Here is a 25,454-nt window from a genome sequence, read left to right on the forward strand (position 1 = left end):
CTTGTGAACCAATCTTGTACATGGCTGATCTCACTGGTACTGGATGTCACTCAGTACCTCTCAGAGTCAGATCTTTAGTGTGTTGCCAGCTACTGCAGTCCTCCTCTCCCCAGACATTCAGAAGCCAAATCCAGATCAATGACATATTAGGGGGATATATGAGATGAACTGTCCCCTCCCAGGTTCATCCAAAACCCATCCAGAGAATTCTTCAACTATGCCTTGAATTCTGATTTGAACAGCTCCAAAATATGGATATGCAATGTGAATAAGACTAAAGTTCCCTTTTTCCTTATACAACACACAACACCACGTGACAACTGGACCAGACTTTCAGACCTCATCAACTAACTGGACCGATTTTCTACGAGCACAGTCACAAGTGCCATTATCACCAAAGGAATATGCCCCGTGTGGAAAGGATTGATCCCATAATGAATGAAATGTCTGTCACAGTCCTAAAACTTGTTGGGAACTGAGACATCACCAAAACTCTATGTCCTTTATTGAATGCACTGAAATGTTCATAGGGTAAATATGATATCTTTTATTAGACCAATTTAAATAATTGGAAAAAATTTTCTTAGCAAGCTTTCAGGTTTAAAAACCCGTTGTAAGAAATAGTTTATCTAGTTGATTTAATGAATAGTTTATTCATTCCATCCAGGAAGAGCAGATACACCAACTGCAGATGTTTCCTTAGCCTGACAAAGGGTTTTTAAACCCGAAAGCTTGCTAAAATGTTTTCCAACTATTGAAGTTGGTCTAAGAAAAAATATCAGATTCACCCAAAGAACCTTGCCTGCCTATGTCCTTAGACCAAGAAAGCTAAAACCTACAACCCCTCATGAAATGTTCATGAAGCACCCGATGAAGAGCCCTGGAGCCTGCAGTTCTACAGCACAGAACAGCTGAGGCAGTGGAAATGCACCATGGACAAAATGCACCTCAGTAGGACAAACCACTGTTTGGGAATGTCTCCAGTACTGTCAGACAGAACTAGCATCACTGTGTTTCTATGGGATGAGAGTGAAGCCAATTCAACCCACAGTGGCTTGAGGCCCTTGTGCTCACAGGTGTGTCAGTGGATGTTAGGCATCGAAACACCTTTGAGGATGTGACTTTGGGTGACTGCTACCAGTGTTCTCCAAATGTAAATGGTTTGGGGCAGGGGAGGGGGGAGAAATGCATCAAATGCTGGTAAATGGAACTGAAGAACATCTCAGATAGTTTTGCAGGATCTGTACAACTTTGCGTTGCAAAAGGCTTCACTTTTGCTGCTCTTCACATGGAGCTTTTAAAAACTTCCAGACAGAGGGGGCTGGCAGTGCCAACTTGTCATACTTGAGCTCCTAAATTAAGGTCACTGGTTCTGCAACAGAGCATGCAAAATTAGCACATCATTGCCAAAAACAGATACCTGAGTGTTTAGGAGATGATTTGGATGCTAAATAAGAACCTGGACACTCTAATTTAGGTACTAGTGTTTGGAAGTAAGTCACAATTGACGTAGGCTGTATTAGAAGTGAAGACCTAAAAGTGAAAGATACTGAGTTCATTCCTTAGTCTCTTGAGTCAAGCTGGCCCTTGGTGCAAAAACAAGGATAGAAGTGATTTCCGTTTTAGTCAGTTTAATCCTTCTTCCGACAGACACAGGAAGAGATGATGTCCAGCGAGGCAGATCTATTAATAGTGCTAATTATTTTACTATGCTTTTTTAAAAAAAGAAACAAATATACTTTTTAGTTTGTTTGTACAGGAAACTGGTGACATGCGTACAGATAGAAATAAAAATAAATGCTAATAATAACACTTGACACCTCTTTAGCATTGTGTGAGATCCCAGAGTGCTTTGCCACATTAATGAATCAAGCATTTGCTAATGAATGTCAGTGAATGTAAAAAATACAAAGAACACAGAGGGATTTTTAGATGTCATACTAAACTGAGGAGTTGTCCAAGTGATGAATGAGGACTGCAATTAAAATCGAAACAATTGTTAGCTATAAACTAGGTGAAATGAGTTTGGGAGGTCTCTGTATAAATCCTCATTGACAACTGTCCCTATCGTGGGATCTACCAGCACACTGGGCTGTGACTTTCTCACTGATGCTTGGCATTACCAGGGCAAATGGAGATGGTGAAGACTACACCAAGAATTACTCACTCACCCCAGGAAGTGGCCTCTGTTGAAGAGGGCTACTCCACCAGGGCTCATTGGATACCTGTTCAGAAAACGAATAACCAGTGATGCCTTCCCAGCAACTTCCTCCTCCAGTGATAACTTCATACAGAGAAACTCGAGCTGGGAGGTGGAAGGGTCAGAGAACTACCACTGCTTTCTGGGAGTCTGAGAAGTCATTTAAAATACTGCTACAGATGTAGGTGTTAAATCTACTTTGGTCCAGGAGGACTAGAGGCCTTTTGTTTCTTAGTTGTGCTTGCTGATAGCGTTAGATTCTAAATCCCTTGTGGAAGTTTGTGAACCAGCCAGGGTTTCTTTCAAAATCCATCAAGACTTGATGTCACGGGGTGGGGTCCCAGAAGCGGCTGTGATCTCTCCTAGCGCCCCCTACCGTGCCAAGCTGGTGTCAATGCACCCTCACCATCTCGTCTGCCACGCCTTTGATGTAAGTAGTGTTAAGGGAGGCTGCCTTTTTGTCCTCTTTGACACGGTGCCCCTGATGTATCCAAGTCTGTGCTCCGTGCACTAAAGCCTTAGGGGCCACGTGTGGCTCCTACCACCCCTATACCATGCCCCAAGCCTCGCAGATGTACCGGACGTTGTAGGGTCACTCATGGGCGTTCCCTGGCCTCTCTTTTCCTGCAGTTGCCCGCGCTCCCCGCGGATGCTCCCTGGCCTCTTTCATGGCTGTGCCCACACTGGGGCCTTCTCTCTCACAGCTGCGCCCACACTGGGGCCTTCTCATGATTGGGGCTCAGGTGGCCATAGCCGTGCCTGGCCCCTTATTGCCCTCCTTGAGCCTGAAGCGAGCGCTCTGGGGTGCTTCTCACCTGTGCCCACCCTGGGGGGCTTCTCGCAACTGGGGCTCAGGTGGCTGTAGCCGTGCCTGGCCCCAAAATCCCCTCCTCGGGTCTAAAGTTTCTGTGGGGCTCAGGCAGCCTCAGCCTTACCTGGCCCCTAATCCTCTGCGCCCCTTCTCAGGGCTGGGGTCAGTGTACCCCTGAATGTTGTGCCCTCTCTGGCACCGGGGTCCCCACACCACCGTGGAGCCCCAATGAGGCCTCCTCCAACCCCTATTAGCCTCACCCGGTCCTCCGGTCTTATAAAACTACAAACGGAAAACTCAAGTCCCTGGGCTACAACATAAACTCTAAGCCATCTGGCTAACCATCATTCAACTCCCTACCAGGGCCTTCTCCACCTGGTATCCTCGAACAGAAGCTGCTCAGGCCATCAGGCTTCCCTGATCTGCTTACTCCAGCAGAGCTCCTTCTTCCTTGGCTGCAAGTGGGGAACTGCCTTCCTGGCCTCAGCCTGGATTATTTATATAGGTCAGGCCCTGCCCCCTTCCAGTCAGCTGACCAAACTGCGGTTGCCCTGGCAACTGGCACCTGTACCTCTTTATAGGAGCCAGGCACTTCAGTGCCCTGCGATACTTGAATTAATGTTATCTCTTAAGTCTCCATCCTGCAAGGTGCAAAGAACACCTAGGAAATGCCGAACACCCTCACCTCCCAGAGAAAGCTGAGGTGTTTTCAGGCTAACTCCTGTATGTTTTACTACCTTGAACATTTCTCAAAAAACTCTTTTTTCTTTCTTGTATCTCCAACATATGCCATGGTCTACATGTACAGTCAAAAGCAGTCCTTGTAAAATACAATTTTGACTTTTGCCATGTTCCAGAGGATGTAGGCATTGTATGTTAGGAGTAAATATCATCCTTTAGATATGCAATATTTTTCATTTTAAATTGCCTAAATTATCTTGGAAACTTAGTTCTATTTCTTTAATCCCTTCTTAATTGTATAATGTGATATCTTTTACTAGGGTGTAGGTTGTAGCCGTGTTGGTCTAAGGACATAGGCAGACAAAGTTCTTCGCGTGAATCTAATATCTTTTATTAGAGCAACCTAAATAGTTGGAAAACAATTATTAAGCAAGCTTTCGGGTTCAAAAACTCTTCGTCAGGCTAAGGAAGTTTCAGCAGTTGGCGTGTGCTCTTCCTGGATGGGAGGAAAAGTAAAGAAGCCAGAGGCTGGGCTGGTATGCATACAAGACAGGCAGGCAGTGAAGATGTAGACTGAGGAGCCAATGGGTGAGAGACAGGCTGGGGGTGGGGTGGGGAGGGGAGAGAGAGAAGGGGGATGAAAAGTGGAGAGATACCTAGGGAGTTGGATGTCGGGCAGGTTATAATGTGTCATAAATCCAATGTCGATATTTAGTCCATGAGTTTTAGTATCCAGGAGGTTGATGAAGTGGAGTTCGTAGGTTCGTCTCTGGGAAGAGTTTTGTAAGTTTTCTTTAAGGATCAGGACTGACATGTTGGTGAGAGAGTGGTTTGCTTGTGAGAAATGTGCCCCCACAGGTAATTGGGTATTCCTGTCTTTGATAGGTTTCCGGTGCACTGTTGTTGTTTAGTCTATCCTACATATTTTCCATCGGGGCATTTGGTGCACTGGATGAGATCTATTACATTTCTGGAGGTGAAGGTGTAAGATCCATGAATGCTGATGGCTCTGTTGTGGGGTGTAGTAATTGTGGGGGTGGTGCAGGTGTGTTGGCATGTTTTGCATTTCTTGTCATGGCATGGTCTGGATCCTTTTGGTGTGTTCTGGGCTTGAGGAAGTTTCCTTCTGGTGATAAGGTTAGCGAGGTTTGGTGCTTGTTTGAAGGCTAGGATGGGTGGCTCTGGGAAGATCTTTTTTAGAGTAGGGTCTCTTTCTAGTTTGGGTTGCAATTGTCTGAGGATTTTCTGTACAGGTTCGTGGGAGGGGTGATATGTCATAATCAGCGGTGTGCGATTTGTGGGGGTTTGTCTTTTGTATTGCAGCAGTTCTTCACGTGGTATCCAGGTGGCTCTTTCAAACATGCGATCTATCTCTCTGAAGTGTCCTTGTTGGGCGAAAGCCTTTTTAAGATTGGTGAGGTGGCAATCCGGTGTTCTCTTCAGTGCAAATTAGGTGGCATCTGAGCGCTTGGCTGTATATTGCAGCTTTTTTGGTGTGTTTCGGGTGATTGCTGGTTCTGTGAAGATTTGTATGTTGGTCTGTGGGTTTCTTGTATAACGTGGTCTGTATTTTATCATTCTGGATACTGATCATTGCGTCGAAAAGGAGATGTTGGTGCTGGAGTATTCTAGAGAAAGTTGGATGGAGGGATGGTGGTTGTTGAATTTCTGATGGAACTCGATCAGGGATTGTAGGTTTTCAGTCCAAGTGATGAAGATGTAATCGATATATCTTAAGTATAACAAGGGTTTGATGTTGCAGTTCTTGAGGAAGTCTTCTTCCAGGTGGCTTATAAAAAGGTTGGCATACTGTGAGGCCATTTTGGTGCCCATAGCTGTTCCCATCATCTGGAGGAAGTGTTGGTTATTCAAAGTGAAATTGTTGTGTGTGAGGATGAAGTGTATAAGGTCAGTAATATCTTTGGGTCTGTATTCTGAGTTGTAATCTTGTTCCTGTAGATATGTAAGGCAGGCTTGGATGCTGTCCTGGTGTGGGATGTTGGTATATAGGCTGGTAAGATCCATGGTGGCTAGGAGGGTGTTGCTGGGAAGGTGGTCTATGGTTTTAAGTTTCCGTAAAAAGTCTGTAAAGGATCCTGCCGGGTGGAACCGCTCAACGAGGGACCGAGTAAGGAACGAACCAGAGTGCCCAGAAGTAGCCCGGGCGGCACTTTGAAAGTACAGCAACCAGATAGAGAGGTGCCGTAGAAAGGATTGGAAAGGGGAGAGGATTTTCCCTGGGCCAGGGAGGCCAGACTTTATTTTGTAACCAGAGAGCCTTACTAGTAATGTTTTCTTTGAGTTCTTGGTTAAGTTGCCCACTTTTGGAGAGGTAGTGAGGAGACCTCAGAAGGGTTTCTTAACCAGCTGGGTCTAGGGTCAGGATATACCTACAGATTTGCAGCAAAGCACCCCTTGGCATTGCAAGACGAGGGCGGGCCCGGGAAACAACAGCAACTCGGTGTGGCTGGGTACTAGGGCGAGGTGTAGGGGAGGGCGGAGTCTCGCAGAAGACCGACGCCCCTACGAGTCCGGGCTCCGGATAGGCCTGAGTAGTCAACCCTTCCACTGAAAATTACAAGCAAAGCTGTGGCAGGCAAGATAGGGGTGGGGACTACCCCAAGGACATATCTGGGATAGACAACTTCCGGGACAAGGCGACAGACAAGCCCACACATCCGAAGCCAAGCAGCATGGGACCGGATGTTTGAAGTCCACCGGGTGCAAGGTCCCATGGTTGCATATGAAATGTCTGCCAGGGTTCTCTTGTTTGTGGATTTTAGGGAGCATGTAAAAAGTCCCTGGGTTAGGTAGTGGGGAGATTAAGGTCTGTAGTTTTTCTTGTAGTCTTGCTGGAAATGATTTGATGGTATTGTTGAGTTTCTTGGTGAAAAGGGGAGTAGGATCTTCTTGTAGTTCTTTGTAGTAGGTGCTGTCAGAGAGCTGTGTGTTAGCTTCCTTTATATAGTCCTCATAGTTTAGGATGACTATGGCTCCTTCTTTATCTGTTGGTTTTATTACTATTTGGTGGTTAGATCTTAGAGATTCTATGGCCTTTTTCTCTGGTAGAGAGAGGTTGTTACGGTGGCATGTATTGCTGATTATTTCATTGTTCATTATTTCCCTGTGTCCCGGGGGCTGAGGTAACAAGGAACACTTACCTGAAGCGCAGGACAGGAGAGATGTGGAGCCGGAGGGAGAACCTGAGCGGCTTGTTAGCTGCCTCTTTGTACAGCTGCGGCCGGCAGCTGACGTCAGCGTCAGATGCCGGCCGGCGGATTTAAAAATGGCGGCCACTGCTCTGGAGGCAGAGGATAGCCCGGAAGCCAGACTGCCGTCAGGTCCAGCAACGGCGTGGGCTCCGCAGGCAGGGCAATGAAGAGCCAGCGTGCCAGAGGGAGCAGTGGCCAAGGAGAGAAGCCCAACGACTAGGACATCGGCAGGTCAACCCAGGAGTGATGGATCGGGTGAGCAAAGGAAGACCAGGGCAACCCAAGAAGAATCAGAGGACCCCAAAGTAAGTGTTGAGATGGTGGGTGCGGGCTACGCCGAAGAGGAGGTGAAAGACCAAGGACCACTTGGCTGGAGGGTGATCAGGGCAGGATCGCCGCCAGAACCACCGGACATCGATTGAGGGGCACAAGTGGGGTAACTAGAGAGTGACCAAGGGGAACTCCCCCCTTCCCTGCTCATAGGGATCTGTGGTCAGGGATCTGGTGGAGGGTCAACTAGGTAGTCGGGACGCTAAAATCCCTGAGTGGGGGCACGAAGCAAAGAGGTGCACAGGGTGAAGGGCTTGTGGTGAGGGGCCTATAGAGGTTGCGGCTGAGGCTCCTGTGTAGGCTGGTGTGAAAGTGCTCGACTTCAGGGTAGGTGTACCCTACAGGTATTTTGGGGCTTGAAGATAGGAACTGCATTAGAAGCCGGTGGGAACAACACTGGGCGAGCACAAGGAAGCAGAGGCTACAGGTGGCGTGAGGCCAGGGTGTAGGGGTGGTGGAGCCCTGTGAGCAACCAGCGGGCCAGGCCCGGGCCACTGAGGGACCCATGAACTAGCCCTGCCCCACTGGGGGAACAACAAGTCGTGGCAGAAGAGGGCGAGGTTGGCGATGTGGGAGGACGAACAACCCTGGTAACGAGCAGGGCCGGAAGGGGAGGAGCCAACTGCCAGGAGGGCAGAACTCCTAGGAGCGGCTCGAGAAGGCCCACTGGGGACACCCTGAAGGAGTCAATGTAGCAGTCGAGGTTAGGGTTTCATCCACTGTGAGGTGTCCTGGGGTTATCAGATAGCAGGCAGGTTCTAATGTGCCATAAATCCAATGTCTATATTTAGTCCCTGATATTTTGTATCCAGTAGATTTATGAAGTGAAGTTCATAGGCCTGTCCATGAAAGGTGTTTTGTAAATTCCTTTTGAGAGTTAGAACTGAGAGATTGGAGAGAGTGGGTATCTTGTGAGAAGTGGGGCCCCACAGGTAATTGGGGTTTTTTGCTTTTGATAGATTTTCCGTGTGCATTCATTTTGGTACACAGTTGTTGTTTGGTTTCTCCTACATATTTTCCATCAGGGCATTTGGTGCACTGGATGAGATATATTACATTTCTGGAAGTGTAGGTGTAAGATCCAGGAATGATGATGGTTCTGTTGTGGGGTGTCGTTATTGTTGGAGTGGTGGATATGTGTCGGCGGGTTTTACATTTTTTGTCCTGGCCTGGTCTGGATCCAGCCAGTGTGCTTTGGGCCATAGGAAGTTTGCTTCTGTTGATGAGGTTGGCAAGGTTTGGTGCTTGTTTTAAGGCTAGGATGGGTGGTTCTGGAAAGAACTCATTAAGAGTTGAGTCTTCTTCTAGTATGGTTGTAATTGTTTGAGGATTTTCCATATAGGTTCCAGGGACCTGCCTGACTGCTTGTTTCTGTTCAAAAGAAAACCTGCATGTGCATCACATTCAGAAGCATCAAGTGGAGACCACTGTTGAAGACAAAACACTAGATGTAATAGTGATCCCATGACAGTCTGGATGGCAAAGAAAAAACAACATTTCTTTATCTGGCCTGGAATACTATTATGCCATCTTCCTTTGCAGAGGGTACTTCCCTGCTGTATAATGTATGCGTAAAATATCCCACCATCAACATTGTGATCTTCTCTGGCCAAAAGCAAAGTACCTTCCTTTCTCCCTGCAACGTACATTATTTTCCCTCATTGCTCTCTCTTTGTTTATATGCCACTGCAATCTCTGGCAGCAATGCCACGCTCCAAAAGCTTCAATCATTTTCTCAGTCTGATTTCTTCTTGGTCCAAATTTCACACTCAAATAGAGCCAAAGAAAAGGATAGATACAGCTCCCATTTGCTTTTTGTTTTGTCTATTTTCTTAAATTAACATAGTATCAAACTTTTCCATCCAACCTACTGCAAAGGGGACTGGCTCCATCTGCTGGAGATACACAAATGCGAGCATATGTTTGCTCTATTTTTAACTACCCCCCTCTGATTTTCTTCCCCTTTGACAGCACAGTATAATTACCTGTATTAAGGGTCATAAAGGAAAAAGAAGCAACACTTTATCTGGTGATGTCTGTCTGGTGGCCTTTGTAAAATGTATTTGGCTTGGTGTGGTTCTGAATGCACAGATCCCCACCTCTTAGATGGCTAATAATTTGCTCAGTGCAACATAAACCAGAACCCCCAGATCTGGCGTGGTCCGTTATGTCACAGAGGATCAGTGGTATGGAGCTGTGCTGTGCCACGTGACCCATCCCCTCTGCAGCTCACCTCTCCACTGTGGAGCCTGCTGCTCTCCAAATCTGTGCTCTCTCACTGCCAAGGGGTCAGGTACTTCCCGTCAGGGTGAGAACAGACAGCTGGCTTCTCCATGGGGTGGAGACTCTGAACCTGCAGCAATGGCTGGGTCACAAGCTCTAGCCTGTACTGACAAATGCTGCCAATGCTTGGTATAAACCATGGACTAGACAAGGATCCCTCAGTATTGCCAACCCAAGCAATACTAAGTCACTCACCTGCCCAGGTCATGAGAGTAAAAAAAAAAAAAAATCATTTTGTCTTCTGGCTACTGTCAGATCATGTTTTCTGGCTTTTCTTCAAAACTATGAGTGCTTGTAACTCCCTCTTTTATAAAAAAGGAGAACTGGGATTCTTCTGTATTCACAGGACTCCTGAAGCTAGGGATTTAAAAAGCACCACATATTGTGAGAGTTGGGACTGCTTGGCCTTAAAGTGCTTGCAATCTATGAAGTCAATCCCAGTCAAGAAATAGGATGCATAGTGCAGTGAGAGCCAGGAGGCTGAGTTCTCACGGGAGGCTGGGTGAAATATAGCTCTGTCACAGGCCATTTCACAAAATCCCCATTACACAGCAATGACCTCTGTTGTCCTTTAGCAGAAAGTCTGAAGCAAAGACCTTTGTTACAGTGTCTATGAATGCCACAGTTTTCCAAATGTATTAATCTAAAAGCTGCACTTTATCCTTCCTTGATCCTGCTTCTCCACGTTAGCAACTGTTGTCATTGCTACAGGGAAGTTTTGCCATTGCAAACAGGAAAGAAGGTCACTCATGAGACTGGAAACAGGAGGAAAATTGGTTTGAAGACAATGGTAGAACACCAATAGATAGAAATAGGAGCAATATTGGGCTGAAGATCAAAAAAAGATGATCTTGGGAGAGGACACATTACTAGATCAGCATACAGGTCAAGCATCTGACTTTCATGCTCTCTACATAATTGGTTTCATTGCAATATAAAACTGAAACCTGCCACCTCTTATTCCACATTTGCCCAGCCTGCCAAAAGTTATCTTGGAACTAAGGCAGTGGTTAATTCTCATTTGAAATGAGTTGGATTTCATTATCATATTTTTCTATGGGTTATGGTGACATCCATCACACAGTACTGCTGACTGCAAAAGTTAGATGCTTTTCATAAGGCTGCCTCCCAGTTAATCTTCTTGAAGTGTGAAAGGAACACATCTTTATGGTGTTCTGAAATGGCCTGTCACCTAGAAATTAAGCTTAATCAACAAATCTGAAGCCATGTCAAACAACTACAAATTTATCTTGGCAAGAAGCCTGGTATTACTCAAGGGTGCTGGTACTTTTATAGAACTGAAGGTAATTATGGAGAGAGAGAATAGGCTGGATTGTTTTTGGGTGCTTGGGCCTGAATCCCTGGTGATAAATGATCCATGTTTCACTCTTATTTAGAATCCTAGAGTCAGAGAAAATTAGGATTGGAAGGAAGCTCAGGAGATCATCTAGTTCAACCCCCCGCTCAAAGCAGGATCACCCCTAACTATCTCATCCCAGCCAAGGCTTTGTCTTCCCAGGTCTTAAGAGCCTCCAAGGATGGAGAGTCCACAACCTCTCTGGGTAACTTGTTCCAGGGTTCACTACCCTCCTAGTGAGAAAGCTTTTCCTAATACCTAACCTAAACCTCCCTTGCTGCAACTTGAAGTAATTGCTCCTGGTGAAAGAACAGGTTAGGAACTATTTAGAAAAGCTGGATGTCTACAAGTCCATTGGGGCCAGATGTAATGCATCTGAGGGTGCTGAAGGAGTTGACTGATGTTTTTGAAGAGCTCCACGAGCACCTCTCCTGAGCGCCATGAGTCTCCAGAGTCTGGAACAGACTCCCCCCAGAAGTGGTGCAAGCACCTACTCTGGATACCTCTAAGAAACACTTGGATGCTTATCTCCCCGGGGTGATCTGACCCCCACTGACTTCCTACCACTTGGGCAGGGGGCTGGATCCAGTGATTTTACAAGGTCCCTTCCAGCCCTAATATCTATGAAGACTCTGAAGCTGCTAGCCATCATCTTTGAAAACTCGTGGTGATCAGGGGAGGTCCTGGACAATTGGAAAAGGGCAAATATAGTGACCATCTTTAAGAAAGGAAAGAAGGAGGATCTGGGAAACTACAGACCTGTCAGCCTCACCTCAGTCCCCAGAAAAATCATGGAGCAGATCCTCAAAGAATCCATTTCTAAGCACTTGGAGGAGAAGAAGGTGATAAGGGACAGTCAGCATAGGTTCACCAAGGGTAAGTCATGCCTGACCACCCTGACTGCCTTCTATGATGAAAAGACTGGTTCTGTGGATGCGGGGAGACCAGTGGATGTGGGTGGTATACCTTGATTTTAGCAAGGCTTTTGATATGGTCTCCCACAGAATTCTTGCAGGCAAGCTAAAGAAGTACGGGCTAGATGAATGGACTGTAAGGTGGATAGAAAGCTGGCTGGAGCCTTGGGCCAATGGCTTGATGTCTAGTTGGCAGCTGGTATCAAATGGCATGCCCCAGGGATCAGTCCTGGGACCAGTTTTTTTCAATATCTTCATCAACAACCTGGAAGATGGTGTAGAGTGTACCCTCAGCAAGTTTGCAGATGACACGCAGCTGGGAGGAATAGCAAAACCATAGAATCAAAAGACCAAAAGGGACCTGTAAGATCATCAAGTCTGGTCCCCTGCCATGGGCAAGAAGTTACTGGGCTCAAACGATCTCAGCAAGGTACTTCTACAGCCTCATCTTGAACACCTCCAAGGATGGCAACTGCAACACTTCTACTGGGAGTGCATTCCAGATTCTGGTAACCTGTATAGAAAAAAAGTTTTCCTTCCTGCAGCCTAATGATCTGCAGGAAGGTAGGGCTAGGATTCAGAGTGACCTAAACAAATAGGAGGATTGGCCCAAAAGGAATCTCATGAGGTTCAACAAAGACAAGTTCAAAGCCCTGCACTCAAGACAGAACAATCCTATGTGCTGGTACATGCTAGGGGCTGACTGGCTGGCAGCAACTCTGCAGAAAAGGTCCTGGGGTTTACAGTGGACAATAAGGTGAATATAAGCCAGCAGTGTGCCCTTGCTGCCAAGAATGTTAATGGTATCCTGGGCTGAATTAGCAGGAGTGTTGCCAACAGATCAAGGGAAGTAATTATTTCTCTCTATTTGGCACTGGTGAGGCCACATCTGAAGTACTGCATCCAGTTTTGGGCCCCCCACTATAGAAATGATGTGGCCAAGTTGGAGAGAGTCCAACAGAGATCAATGAAAATGATGAGGAGCCTGGGGCACATGCTATGAAGAGGCTGGTGGAACTGGGCTTATTTAGTCTGCAAAAGAGAAAACTAAGGGGGGATTGGATAGCAGCTTTTAACTACCTGAAGCACGGTTATGGAGAAGACAGTGACAGACTGTTCTCAGTGTTGGCAGATGACAGAACAAGAAGCAATGATCTCAGGTTGCAGTAAGGGAAGTTTAAGTTGGATATTAGGAAAAACTCTCACTAGGAGGGTGGTGAAGCACTGGAATAGGTTACCTATGGAGGTGGTGGAATTTCCATCCTTGGAGGTTTTTAAGGCCCAGCTTGACAAAGCCCCAGCTGGGATGATCTAGTTGGTGATGGTCCTGCTTTAAGCAGAGGGTTGAACTAGATGACCTCCTGAGGTCCCTTCCAACCCTCATTTTCTATCTATGATTCTATGATTCTTTGTTCTGTTATCTGCCACCACTGAGAACAGTCTAGCACCAGCCTCTTGTAACTACCCTTCAAGTAGCTGAAGGCTGTATTAAATCCCCCCTCACTTTTTTCTTCTCTAGACTAAATAAACCCATCTTTTCTGTAGTTACATAGTACTCCAAATGTGGCCTCACAGTGCCATATATAAGGAAATAGTTGCTTCCCTTGATCTGCCGGCAACACTCCTACTAATGAAGCCCAGTATGCTGTTAGCTTCCTTTGCAACAATGGCACACTGTTGGCTCATATTCAGCGTATTGTCCACTGTAACCTCCAATCCCTTTTCTGCAGACCGGCTGCTTAACCAGTCATTCCCCAGTCTATTCTGGTGCATGGGATTGTCCAGTTCAAAGTGCAAGAATTTGCATGTGCAAATACTGAACTTCATGAGATTTCTTTTGGTCCAATCCTCCAATTTTTCAAGGTCTCTCTGAATTCTAGCCCTACCTTCCAGCATATCTACTGTTCCCCCCAGTTTGGTATCAGTTGCAAACTTGCTGAGAGTGCATTCCATCCCATCTTCCAGGTCACTGATGAAGATATTGAACAAAACCAGCCCCAGAACCAAACCCTGGGGCACTTAACTCAAAACCAGCTACCAACTAGACATTGTGTCATTGATTGCTACCCTTTGAGCCTAACTAGCTAGACAGTTTTCTATCCACCTTACAGCCCATTCATACAACCTATACTTCCTTAACTTGCTTGCAACAATGTTGTGGGCAACCATATCAAAAGCCTTGCTTAAGTCAAGGTATATCGTATCCACCACCCTCCTTGCATCCACAGAGCCAGTCATCTCATCACAGAAGGCAATCAGATTGGTCAGATGTATAGCTTGCCCTTAATAAATCCATACTGACTGTTCCTAATCACCTTCTTCTCCTCCAAGTGCTTAGCAGTTGATTCCTTGAGGACCTGTTCCATAATTTTTCTAGGGTCTGAGGGGAGGCTGATAGGTCTGTAGTTCCCCAGATCCTCCTACTTGCCTTTCTGGAAGATGGGCACTATATTTGCCCTGACACAATTAGCCAGGACCTCTTCTGATTGCCACGAGTTTTCAAAGATAATGGCCAAAGGCTCTGCAATCACATCAGCCAACTCCCTCAGCACCCTTAGTTCCATCATGTCTGGTCCTATGAATTTGTACATATCCAGCTCTTCTAAGTAGTTCCTAACCTGTTCTTTTCCCACGGTCAGTTGCTCACCTCCTCCCTAAACTGGGCTACCAGGAACCATAGTCTGGTAGCTGACCTCACCTACGAAGACTGAGATAATAATGGTATTAAGTACTTCATCCTTTTCTGCATCATCTGTCACTAGGGTGCTTCCCCCATTCAGTAAAGGACCAATACTTTCATTGATCTTTCTCTTATTGCTGATGTACTTGTAGAAACCTTTCTTGTCAGCCTTCTCTTCCCTTGCTAGAGCTGCAACTCCAACTGCATTTTAGCCTGTTCTTCTGCCATGCTTGCTGGTATTCCTGAGCATCAGGATGGTTTGTTCCTGCACCCTCAGGATCATAGTATCAACAAGGGCACACTCTTGGCTCAAAAGTAAAGTTTCTTTAAAGAACAACCAGATCTCCCAAACTTTCCCCCTCAGACTGGTTTCTCAGGGTATCCTGCCTGTCGTTCCTTGACCTGGTTGAAGTCTGCTTTTTTGAAGTCCAGGGTCCTTACTCTGCTGCCCTCCTTCTTTTCTTTTCTCATGATCCTGAACTCAATCATTTCATGGTCAGCAGCTGCTGCACAAGTTGCCATCCACTTCCACTTCTACGTTCCCCACCAATACTTCCCTGTTTGTAAACAGCAAATTAAGACGAGCACAGCCCTAGCTGGCCTCTCTAACACTTGCACCAGGAAGTTGTGTATAATCAGGTTTGTCCCAGCCACCATAGGAGGGGTCGGGATTGAGAGAGTGGTTGGAAGTAAGAAGGTAAGAAAGATTTATTGATTTAACAAACACACAACTACGCGTAGTATAACAAGACAACAATGACAGACAATAATATTCTGAGACGGCAACTTATCGGCAGTCCCCTCTGATGCCTGGTATATGACAAGCCTCTCAAAATTCAGTGAAGTCAGGCATCCCCAATCTGCACTGTCTAAGAGGTACCGCGAAGGACCCTGGTATTCAGTCCTTGGGCTTCTTGAGATCCACCAGCCCACCAAACCCAGGTCAGCAGCTTCTCTTTCACAATGATAGCTTCCTTTAACATGCTGCATCTTCCTTCTGCCAGTTCCTGGATGTGACAGCAAATTTATAGCTTTTAAACTACACTGTTGACTTACAACCACTTACAATCTTACACCAAGAACTTTCCTTATATAGCTAACCAATAGCAGTACAAACCTTCACAATTGCTTTATAAGGTCAATTTTAGCTGCGCCACTGATTACAAGGCCTCAAAATAGTTTCCTTTAAATTTTAACTAAACTTCTTAGCTGTAACACGTTTTGCGATACATAAACAACAGGAAACACCTGGTCCAACCATCACAGGGCACTCAGCAAGCACTTTCTTCAAGCAGACACAACTCCTCACTGCCACACTCCACCCCTTGCTTGCTGAAGCACTGTGTTGGCTACAGTTGGGATGCTAAAGCTACATGCACCACATCAGGGAATGGGGAGGGGTCTTTGAGTTTAACTTGCGTAGCATGGGTGTGTGAATAAACAGATTTATGACAACAAATGCTAAAACACTATTTAGTTGCTGCCACTAAGGCAATACAGAGCACTATGACACTTAATGTGGTTAGCCATGTAGTTGAGGTAATACTTGGGGAAATGTGAACAGCGCAAATTACATTGTACCATTTACATGGCTCAGGCACACTGACAGCTAAACTGATGATTCGCCCCCCTCCCATCCAAGGAAGGCTAACTGAGTTTTTTGTTGAGCCTTTGCTTTGAGGCTTTGCAGCTTATCCTTTACCTTATTTTAGTTTTTTAACCGTGGCATGTTCACGTTTGATACCCATGAAGTGGGCAGCGTAAAGTTGAGGGCTATGGTTTCAGAAGAAATTTCTGGCTATTTTAGGGCAATAGTACAGTTATGTAACCGTAGCATAACAACAGCTTCATTCTCAGCTTTTAAGCAACATGACCTGCACAAGGCTTAGGTGGTACTATTTTTATGCAGCAAGTGACCTGGGTCCTCCTAATAAGCGTATTGCCCTATCATTAAATATGAAATATTAGGTAGTTTGCGTACACAGGTCATGTTGTGTGGGCTAAGAGGCCATTCTTTCCATAGGGTTCCTAATTTAATTAAGATGTTACTGATTTGAACTAGGGGGGATTGTGCTACATACCGAGGGCCATCTGGGGTAACTATTTTCTATATGGGGCAATGCAGATTTCAGTCCCAAAGGCAGCTTCTTCCTAGCCCAGTGCTGAGCAAAAAAGTAGTGGTCTAGCTTTTATTTTTTACCCTATGCACCAGAAATGAACACTTTTTTTTTATTACAGCCTTTTTAAGTGGTAATTTAGGTGCTTTGATAGGGGTATCTTTTTAAAAATGTTACAGGCATTTTATCATGTTTTAAGCCATAGGGCCATATTCTATTCTTAATATTGCTTATTACCTGGGAAAAATGCATGTTTAATGATAACTGAACTTGCACACAAGCAGTACTTCAGGTTTGATTTTTTTTTCTGCTCTAAAAGCAGTGCCCATCATGGCCTGGACAAGATGGGCTGTCTGCAATCCTATATCAGCCAACAATTTGTCAGTGTGTTTCAAAGTTTTTCCCTTGTGCATGCCTCCCCTAGTGAGTAGCCCTACCACTTGTCAGAGATTGGCTACCCTTCAGTATTTTTCTGGGACTTGTCTAAGTTCCAGACATTCATAGCCGAATTAACCCCATCTCAGAGATAGCCTGGAGCATCTCTTCATTGGCAGGGCCCAACTGTATTCTTGGAACAGAAAATGGTCAGCTATTCCCACTTAAGTAACCCCTTAGCTACATGGGCTCCTGCTGAGCAGTTTGGAAAGGTAGCTCAGACAGACCATTGTTCCAGTCTGAATAATACTTGGGCAGTGAACAATGAAGTGTTTAGGAGGGTTAGGGTTTTAACCTGTGACCGTCACCAGGGTGTGGTGTTATACACGGGAGGTGTCGGGGCCTCCCGAGGGGGAACGGCCAAAGACAATAGTGAACACCCTGTCCCTTCACAGCTTACGTTTATCCTTCCCTCCTTGGGAGCATGCAACCATGCTTCACTCCCAAAGAGCAGAAGAGCTCCCACTGCCACTTATGGGGACAATATTGTACTGGGCTAGTGAAACAGCATTGCCCTGGCAGAATCATAGCACTAATTTGCTTTAGGAATCCTACTGGTATAAAAGGAGGGGAATAAGTGGTGGAGACTTGTGGATACAGCCTCCTTTTAGTTGTATTAAAAGTGGGTACCATTCTGCCATGCCTCTGTGCAGGTATGATTTACAAACCACGTAGTGACTTTGTTCCAACCTGTAGCACGCCCGCCTACCTGGCGGGTCTCACACCGTCGCTGGAGAGTGTTGTCAGTCATAGGAATGGGTGGGGGTAGATTTTCCCATGAACGCAGTATTTTGAGAGGCTGCTGAACAGATGCGGAATGCACCAGTGGAGGCAAAGACTCAGGGGCATTACGCTTAATGGGGTTTCCCTTAGAAAGTATGTAACAACAAATCTATAATCGAGCATAGCTACAACAATTACCTTCTCACCCGCAGTTAGCTATGGTATGGAATGAACCCAAAATTATAACCGGTGCTACAGGTGCACTGACAGTTACTACCTTGCCAGTCAACTATTCTGTTCCTCCTGCTCAGCTGGTCCAGGGTAGCAGGTTTCTCTAATGTGAATATTGCGGCAGTACTACGTGAAGGTCATCTGAGTGCGACTCCAGAGGATGCTCCTTGGGATATGGCTACTCTTTCAGATCTGCAGGAGTGAACTTATCTGATATTGTCCCCATAAGTGACAGTGGGAGCTCTTCTGCTCTTTGGGAGGTGAAGCATGGTTGCATGCTCCCAAGGAGGGAAGGATAAACATAAGCTGTGAAGGGACAGGGTGTTCACTATTGTCTTTGGCTGTTCCCCCTCGGAGGCCCCGACACCTCCCGTGTATAACACCACACCCTGGTGACGGTCACAGGTTAAAACCCTAACCCTCCTAATATCTGAGTGGTAAGAAGGACAGTAGACAGACCCCACCCAAGAAACACAATAAGGCATTATTAAGAAGAATACAATCATAACAGTCCACCACTTCATGGTGTCAGTCGATTTAGACAGACAATAGAACAGGACTTGTCTTCAGTGGCAGGCTTAATTAGGAATGGCTATGGCTGCGCTTGTAGACATATTCAATCTGCAGAAACAAGACAACAAGGAGCTTGGCTCACATTAGATGAATCTGCCTTAAATACCTACCATGTATTGTGTACCTTTTCCCAATAGTGTCCCTTCCCAATTATCTCCCTGAGGATGTTTTACTACCACCCAATCCTCTGCCTGGATTTTTCCCAGGTTACTACCCCTAGGCTGCTTTACTGCCAGCTAGCAGGGACCACCCAGTCCAAATGCCTGCTGCATGGGGCTACTTCTTGGACAAGGCCAGTTATTGGCCCAATTAGTACCTTGATCTACATGCAAGTCCCAGTCCTTAAGAGCTGGGCCAGAGGCTAACTGCAAATTATATTTGAGGATGCCATTGGCTTGCTCTATCAATCCGTTAGACTGCGGCTGGTACAGGATATGATCTGTTCATAACATGCTATGTTTCACGGTCTGGTCATATACAAGATAGTTGCAGAAGTGAGGGCCATTATTGCTCTGTAATTTGATGGGCGGTGGATACATAGCTAGCAGAGTTTCCAGTACTGCACTAAGTGTCTTGGGCAGTAGCTCTCACCAGGTTGCAGGTGAACATTATCTTTGTGAGGGTGTTCTGGGAGGATGTAGACTTAGAATACAAGCAATTTGGAAAAATGGCCATCGATTTGTTCTGCTTTTGTGTAACACCTATGAGATCCTGGTCAATCTCTAGAGTCTATAGCTACAGCTGCAGCACAAATATTAAACGGTAATCATCAATAAAACATGTAAGACTAGTGACCCATTGGCAGAGGCTGGAAAGACAAACAAGGAAAAAAAGCTTAGTAGAATACAGCTGACTTAAGTTGCTGACCGGCAGCCTGAAGCCTTCACTGCCTGAGACAGAGATGTACATTTTTGCCCTTCAGCTTGCTGAAGTTCATATTTTGACCTCAGTTTTGTAAGATTTTTGGGCCCTGGTTTGACTAACAGCTGTTTGCTTGAAACAGAAAGCATTTTATTTTGTCTGTTTATTTTCACTGGGACGTATCCATCCCCCACCTCCCACCCCCTTTCCAGTGACGATTTCTTTTGCGGGTTTTTAAAAAACAAGTCTTTCATTTCCAGTTTATCAAAAACCAAAGGGAAAAACTGTGAAGAATTTTGAACACAATTACTCTTAGTTTTCAAACAGCTCTAACATAGATATTTGACTTCTGATTTTCCAACAACAGCCTTCCATTTCATAGGTGCATGTGAGGGAGAGAAGGAGCCTGCTGGCTCTGGGGCTCCACGCCCAAGCGGGAGCCCGCAAGTCACACGCTCACAGGCCCAAGATGCTGGGCGAGAACTCACCTTTCCCGGGCGTGTGGGAAAGGGAGGGCCCGGCACTCCCGGGGCCGGCACAAAAGAGAGGCCGCGGCCGGCCGGGGGGGAGGCGGAACCGGAAGAAGGTGGCGACGGAGCTGAAGCCGCACGTTACAGCGGATGCGAGCAGCTTTCAAACGTGGTAGGCGCCTTTGGGGAAAGGGAAAGCCCCAGCGGGGCTTTTGAGCCCGGGCGGCCGGCCTCGCGGGCCAGCAGACTGTTTCGTTACCAGCCGGAGCGGCTGAGACCCGGCAGGAGCTGAGTACCGTATAAACTCTAGTATAAGGGCACTCCTTGACCGGGGCACCATAGCTCCGTTAATCGGCCCCAGGGAGCCTCAATTATAAACGGAGGGATCAAGTAAGTCCTCCAGAAAAGCTCGGTGAGAGCTAGAGAGGGGGTTGTGACCCCACGGCGTACGGGGGTATATCGGAGGTCGGCTGTAGAAGGCTGAAGCAGCCGCCTCGATCCAGGGAACCCCTGGCCAGCGCGTTTATGTTAATCCATACGTTTCTTTTCTGGACAATCTGAGCGATTTACGAACGCATGGCTGGGCCAGATAGACGGCCACCACCCGGTGGAACGGGCAAAGGTGTAGGAGTGGTGGAGCCCTCATCAACGCTGGACCCGCGTGACGCCGAGGAGTCTCATATCTGGACGACATGTGCCGGATTATCTGAACCAACGCTACTAACGTCGAAGTCGTGGCAGGAAAGGTAAGCACGTGTAAAACGCCCGACTAAAGATGAGCAGAGACTCGGCGCCTGGTAAGCGGCCCCGATGCGGGGAGCTGATGAGGCCTTACCCGGACAGTGCATCCTTAAATAATTGCGGGACAAACATCTTACTATGTAGGTAGCTCAGTGCTTAACTACTTGGTCAAACTGAGTGGGGGGGTTTAAAATCCAAGTACCATGGCTTGGTCATGCATATATATATTCTGGGTACAAAAACATGAAAACTGTACTCTCAAGAATAGGAGGCCAAGTAAAAACCTGTTTTAATCACTAGTTGAAATGTATTGCTCTGTTCTGCCTTCATTGCTGTGTCCTGTCTACTTTTTTACATTCAGGAGCCTTGCTTATTCTATAAATTTAAAAGTTTAGAATTTTATAAATAGAGAATATACTTTTTATAAAGATATTTTTATAGATTTCTATAAATAAAAGGGAGCCAAAGCTCAGATGAGCTGTTGCTATTTCTAGTGATAGAAGTAGCTCTTTGAAGTGTCATAGAAGAGAGCTTTCTGCTTGCCAAGCCCTGCTAAAACATCCTGGCCATGAAGAAGCCTGGAGGAAGTGGCAGTGGCAGTAAAGTCCCTCAGTGAGATTTATGAAGGTATTTAAGCATAGGTAGGTACCTAAAGTCTGCTGCTACCACTGTGACAGATGAAAATTATCTCTGTGTGATAAAGGTGCTTGATGAAGGCTCTATGAAGATTAGACCAAGTGTTTTTCTGTTATTTGTTCAGATATTAAGCTATATGTTGTTGCTAAGAGCCTAATTAAACTTTAAGCTGTAGTAAGGCCTTGTATGAAGTGAGGCCTGTAAATTTAGCAAAGCCTTGAAGTAGTAAGGCCCTGTGGCATAGTTAAAATTAACCTTATCAAAAGAATGCAAGGCTTGTACTGCTATTGATCAGTCTAAGGACAGTTGAAGTAAAAAGAATCTGAATGGCTGTAAGTTATCAGCACAGCTCAGAAGTTATAAATTGGCTGGCACATCCAGAAATCATTCAGAAGGAAGATAAAGCTCTGAAAGGGGACTAATTAGCTGTTGACCTGGATCAGTGGGCCCGTGGATCTCGAGGAGCCCAAGGACTGAATACCAGGGTCCTTCCTGGTACCTCTCGGACAGTGCTGATCAGGGATGCCTGACCTCACTGATCTTTGTGGAAAGAGAAGCTTGTCATACATCAGGCATCAGAGGGGACTGCCAATAAGTTGCCGACGTGAATTATTATTGTCTGTCATTATTTGTCTTAGTATACTACGTGTAGTCGTGTTTTTGTTAAGTCAATAAACCTTTCTTACCTTTCTACCCCTGACCATACTCTCAATCCTGAACCCTCCGCAGGCGGCTGGGACAACCACCATAGCCGGTATGCAACACACTAAGAGCTGGCGGCCATGACACAGTTCACGTTTTTTCCTGCTGAGTATTTTTACTGCACTGGAAATTTGAATGTTGATGCATTTCTGCTGAACCAAAGTAATTTGGTTTGGAAATGCTGCCTCATTGCTTCCTGGGATTTGTAGTTTGGGTACCTACATGTCTTACAAATCAAGGGAAGTGATTCTCCCAATCTATTTGGTACCAGGGAGACCACTCTTGGAGTAATGTGTTCAGTTTTGGGCCCCACACTTCAAGATGGATGTGGAGGCTGGGGGCTGACTGGCTGGGCAGCAGCTCTGCAGAATAGGACCTGGGGGTTACAGTGGACAATAAGTTGAATATGAGCAAACAGTGTTTGCTCTTGTCCTTGTTGCCAAGAAGGCTAACAGTGTAGTGGGCTGCAGTTTTGCCAGCAGGTCAAGGGCAGTGATTCTTCCTCTCTATTTGGCACTGGTGTGGCCAGATCTGGAGTATTGTGTCCAGTTTTGGGCCCCCCAGTACAAAAAAAGATGTGGACAAATTGGAGAAAATCCAGTGGAAGGCAACAAAAATGGTGAGGGGACTGGGGGACATGACTTGTGAGAAGAGTCTGAGGGAACCAGGCTTATTTAGTCTACAGAAGAGGAGACTGAGAGGGGATTTAATAGCAGCTTTCAACTACCTGAACAGGGGTCCCGAAGAGGAAGGGGCTAGATGGGTCTCAGTGGTGCAGATGACGGAACAAGGAGCAATGGTCTCAAGTTGCAGCAAGGAAGTTGAGGGTTAGATATTAGGAAGAATTTTCTCATTAGGAAAGTGGTAAAACACTGGAACAGGCTACCCAGAGAGGTGGTGGAGTCTCCATCCTTAGAGGTTTTTAAGACCCGGCTAGACAAAGCCCTGCCTGGGATGATCTAGTTGGGGCTGATCCTGCTTTGAGCAGGGGGTTGGACTAGATGTGACCTCCTGAGCTCCCTTCCAGCCCTTATTTTCTATGAATTACTGAAGGGCAATTGCAGAGAGGCTGGAGATGACCTTTTCTCTGTGGCCTTTTGGGACAGGATGAGGAGCAATGGCCTCAAGCTGCAGTAGAGGAAATTTAGGTTGGAGGCTAGGAAGAACCCTCTATGAGGCGGGTGGGCGATCATTGGAACAGGATACCTAGAGGAACATCCCTGGAAATGTTCAAGAGGAGATTGGCCAGGTGCCTGGCTGGCATAGTTTAGTCAGGATGATCCTGACTTGACCAGGGGGCTGGACTAATTGAGCTTGTGAGGTCTGTTCCAGCCCTACTTTTCTATGATACTATGATCTATTTACATGAATAAATTCCTCTTTCAAATCCAGACTAGATCTCAGGTATTTTAAAGATTTCCTCTGGGGAATTCCTCACAACCCTTACAATATTGTTGCAGAGGTTAAGTGTAAAAAAATTGCACCTTAGTCTGAATTTGCCTAGATATGACTTCCAGCTATAGGATCTTGTTATATCCTTGCCAGCTAGAAGTGTACTCTATTACTATATTTCTTTCCCATGAAAGTATTTACAGATGGTGATCTCTTGAGGATGTAGACAGATTAAGCTGCTTGGATCTTTCACTATCAGTTATATTTTCCAGGCCTTTAAGGGGATAAGAGATATTTGCAGGGTATGCATCAGGACAGCCCCTTGGTGTTGGAATTCATTTCCTAACTTGCTCCAAAATGATCAGATTAGTTGACCTTTGGGACCCATTGCAAAGCTGGTCTGCTTGAGCTAGGCTGTGATCTGGGTGGGACAAGGGAACGGAAGATAGAAAATCCCGCTGTCATGGACGAATTCCTTGTCCCTTGTCCCCTGGATGCATGACATGCCAAAGAACTCCCAGGGCTGGGAATGGGCATTACTTTTATATTTATATGTTGAGATAAATAGAGATCAATAAGGAGGTCTGTGAATCCGTGAAATATTTTCACAGGCGTATGCAGCAGAGAGGTGCCCAGCTCCTACTGAAAGTCAGTGGGAATTCAATTCCTAACTGACCTTGGAGCCTTTCAAAATCTTCCCTTCAATAAATAGTGGTAGCATAATGTCTTTAATCCAATTATAATTATTCAAATACCAAATGCTCAGCTACCTGCTGATTTCTCCTTCCTTGGAGGTTTTCAGGAACAGGATGGAAAAATATTGGGCAGAGATGTTTTAGGAATAGTATGTCTTTCATTCATGCAGGAGTTGGAGAAGATGAACCATGGGGTCCCTTCCTGCCCTATGATTCTGTTTCTTGCTTTAGTGTAGGGGGCAATTTCTTCCAAGCATTACCACAGAAGTGAATTTTAAGGAAGAACTTTGATAAGGAGGCCTGGACCTTTTAGGTCTGTATGTGAGAGACAGAGGCAGCATGGAAGGAAGCATGAAAACAGATGTGTGAGAAGAGGAAAGATGGAATATGAAGGCTGGCATCATTAGCAGATGTTTCAAAAGGTTAGGGGTCAGCCCAAGCTAGACAGCCTGTCCAGAGCACTCAGGTGCCCTGTGCCTTAGAGCAGAAAAACAACTCGGAGGAGACCCCTAGTGGCAAGATGGGGGGAGGTTCACTGCCAGTTGCCTGGGCAGCCAGAGTAACAGGTGCTGGTTGCCAGGACAACCGCTGGGGAGCCGGCTGACAGGAAGGGGCAGGGCCTGGCCCTTATAAACCCAGGCAGGAGGCTAGGAGGGGAGTTGCCCTCTGGCAACCAAGGAAGAAGGAGCTCGGCCAGTGCAGATAGAAGGGACAACCCGGAAGGTGTGACCATCCCTGGGGTGCTGCTGGGGGTTGGAGTATTTCCCCCCGGTAGCGATTGAATGTGGTTTGGCCGGATGGGTTAGTGTTATGTTATAGCCCGGGGGGCTTTGTGTTTCGTGTTTGTTGTTACACCGGAGGACTGGGTGAGGCTATTGGGGGTTGGAGGAGGCCTCATAGGGGCTCCACAGTAATGTGGGGACCCTGGTGTCAGAGAGGGCACAGCATTCAGGGGTGTATTGACCCCAGCCCTGGAGCGGGCAGTGGCGAGAAGCCCCGGAGCGGGCAGTGTGGGACAAGTCAGAGAGCGCCGGTAGGGGCGCAGGCTGTGAGACAAGCTAGAGGGTGCCGGTGAGGGCTCAGGCTGCAAGACAAGCCAGAGAGTGTCCGTGTGGCACGGAGAGTGGAACAGACCCAAACAACATCAGGTACATCTGTGAGGCTTGGGCTGTGGTGTAAGGGGAGGAAAGGACCCGCAGATAGTGCCCCAGGCACCGAGACAGAAAATGGGCAGCCTCCCGCTTGATTAATATCTTCCAATCAAGCAAGTAACAAGGCATGGCAGGCGAGAAGACGGGCGGTTGGCCCTTAATCGGTGTTGCAGGGTCACTAGTAGACGGACCCAAAGAGGCACTCCTGTCACACAGCCCGTTATGCTGGCACCGTTAAGGCATGACAGTTTCTGTATCC

General features: G+C 46.5%; 2 protein-coding genes and 1 pseudogene across 2 annotated transcripts in view; 1 reads left to right on the forward strand and 2 right to left on the reverse strand.

Annotated features, from left to right (window-relative positions):
- Window positions 1-20,035, reverse strand: part of LOC149865486 (uncharacterized) — a 46,079-nt gene extending 26,044 nt beyond the window's left edge. Inside the window, exon 1 of the transcript XR_016441706.1 lies at window positions 19,897-20,035. The gene's annotated coding sequence lies outside the window, so the exon portion shown is untranslated. The remainder of the gene's footprint in view (window positions 1-19,896) is intronic.
- LOC149865487 (uncharacterized) lies at window positions 4,373-5,286 on the reverse strand (annotated as a pseudogene).
- OPTN (optineurin) overlaps window positions 20,028-25,454 on the forward strand; it is a 38,318-nt gene continuing 32,891 nt past the window's right edge. The window contains exon 1 of the mRNA XM_090041798.1: window positions 20,028-20,624. The gene's annotated coding sequence lies outside the window, so the exon portion shown is untranslated. The remainder of the gene's footprint in view (window positions 20,625-25,454) is intronic.

The sequence above is a fragment of the Crocodylus siamensis genome, chromosome 4, assembly GCF_052110815.1.
Source record: "Crocodylus siamensis isolate JL-2025a chromosome 4, ASM5211081v1, whole genome shotgun sequence".
Lineage (NCBI taxonomy): Eukaryota > Metazoa > Chordata > Crocodylia > Crocodylidae > Crocodylus > Crocodylus siamensis.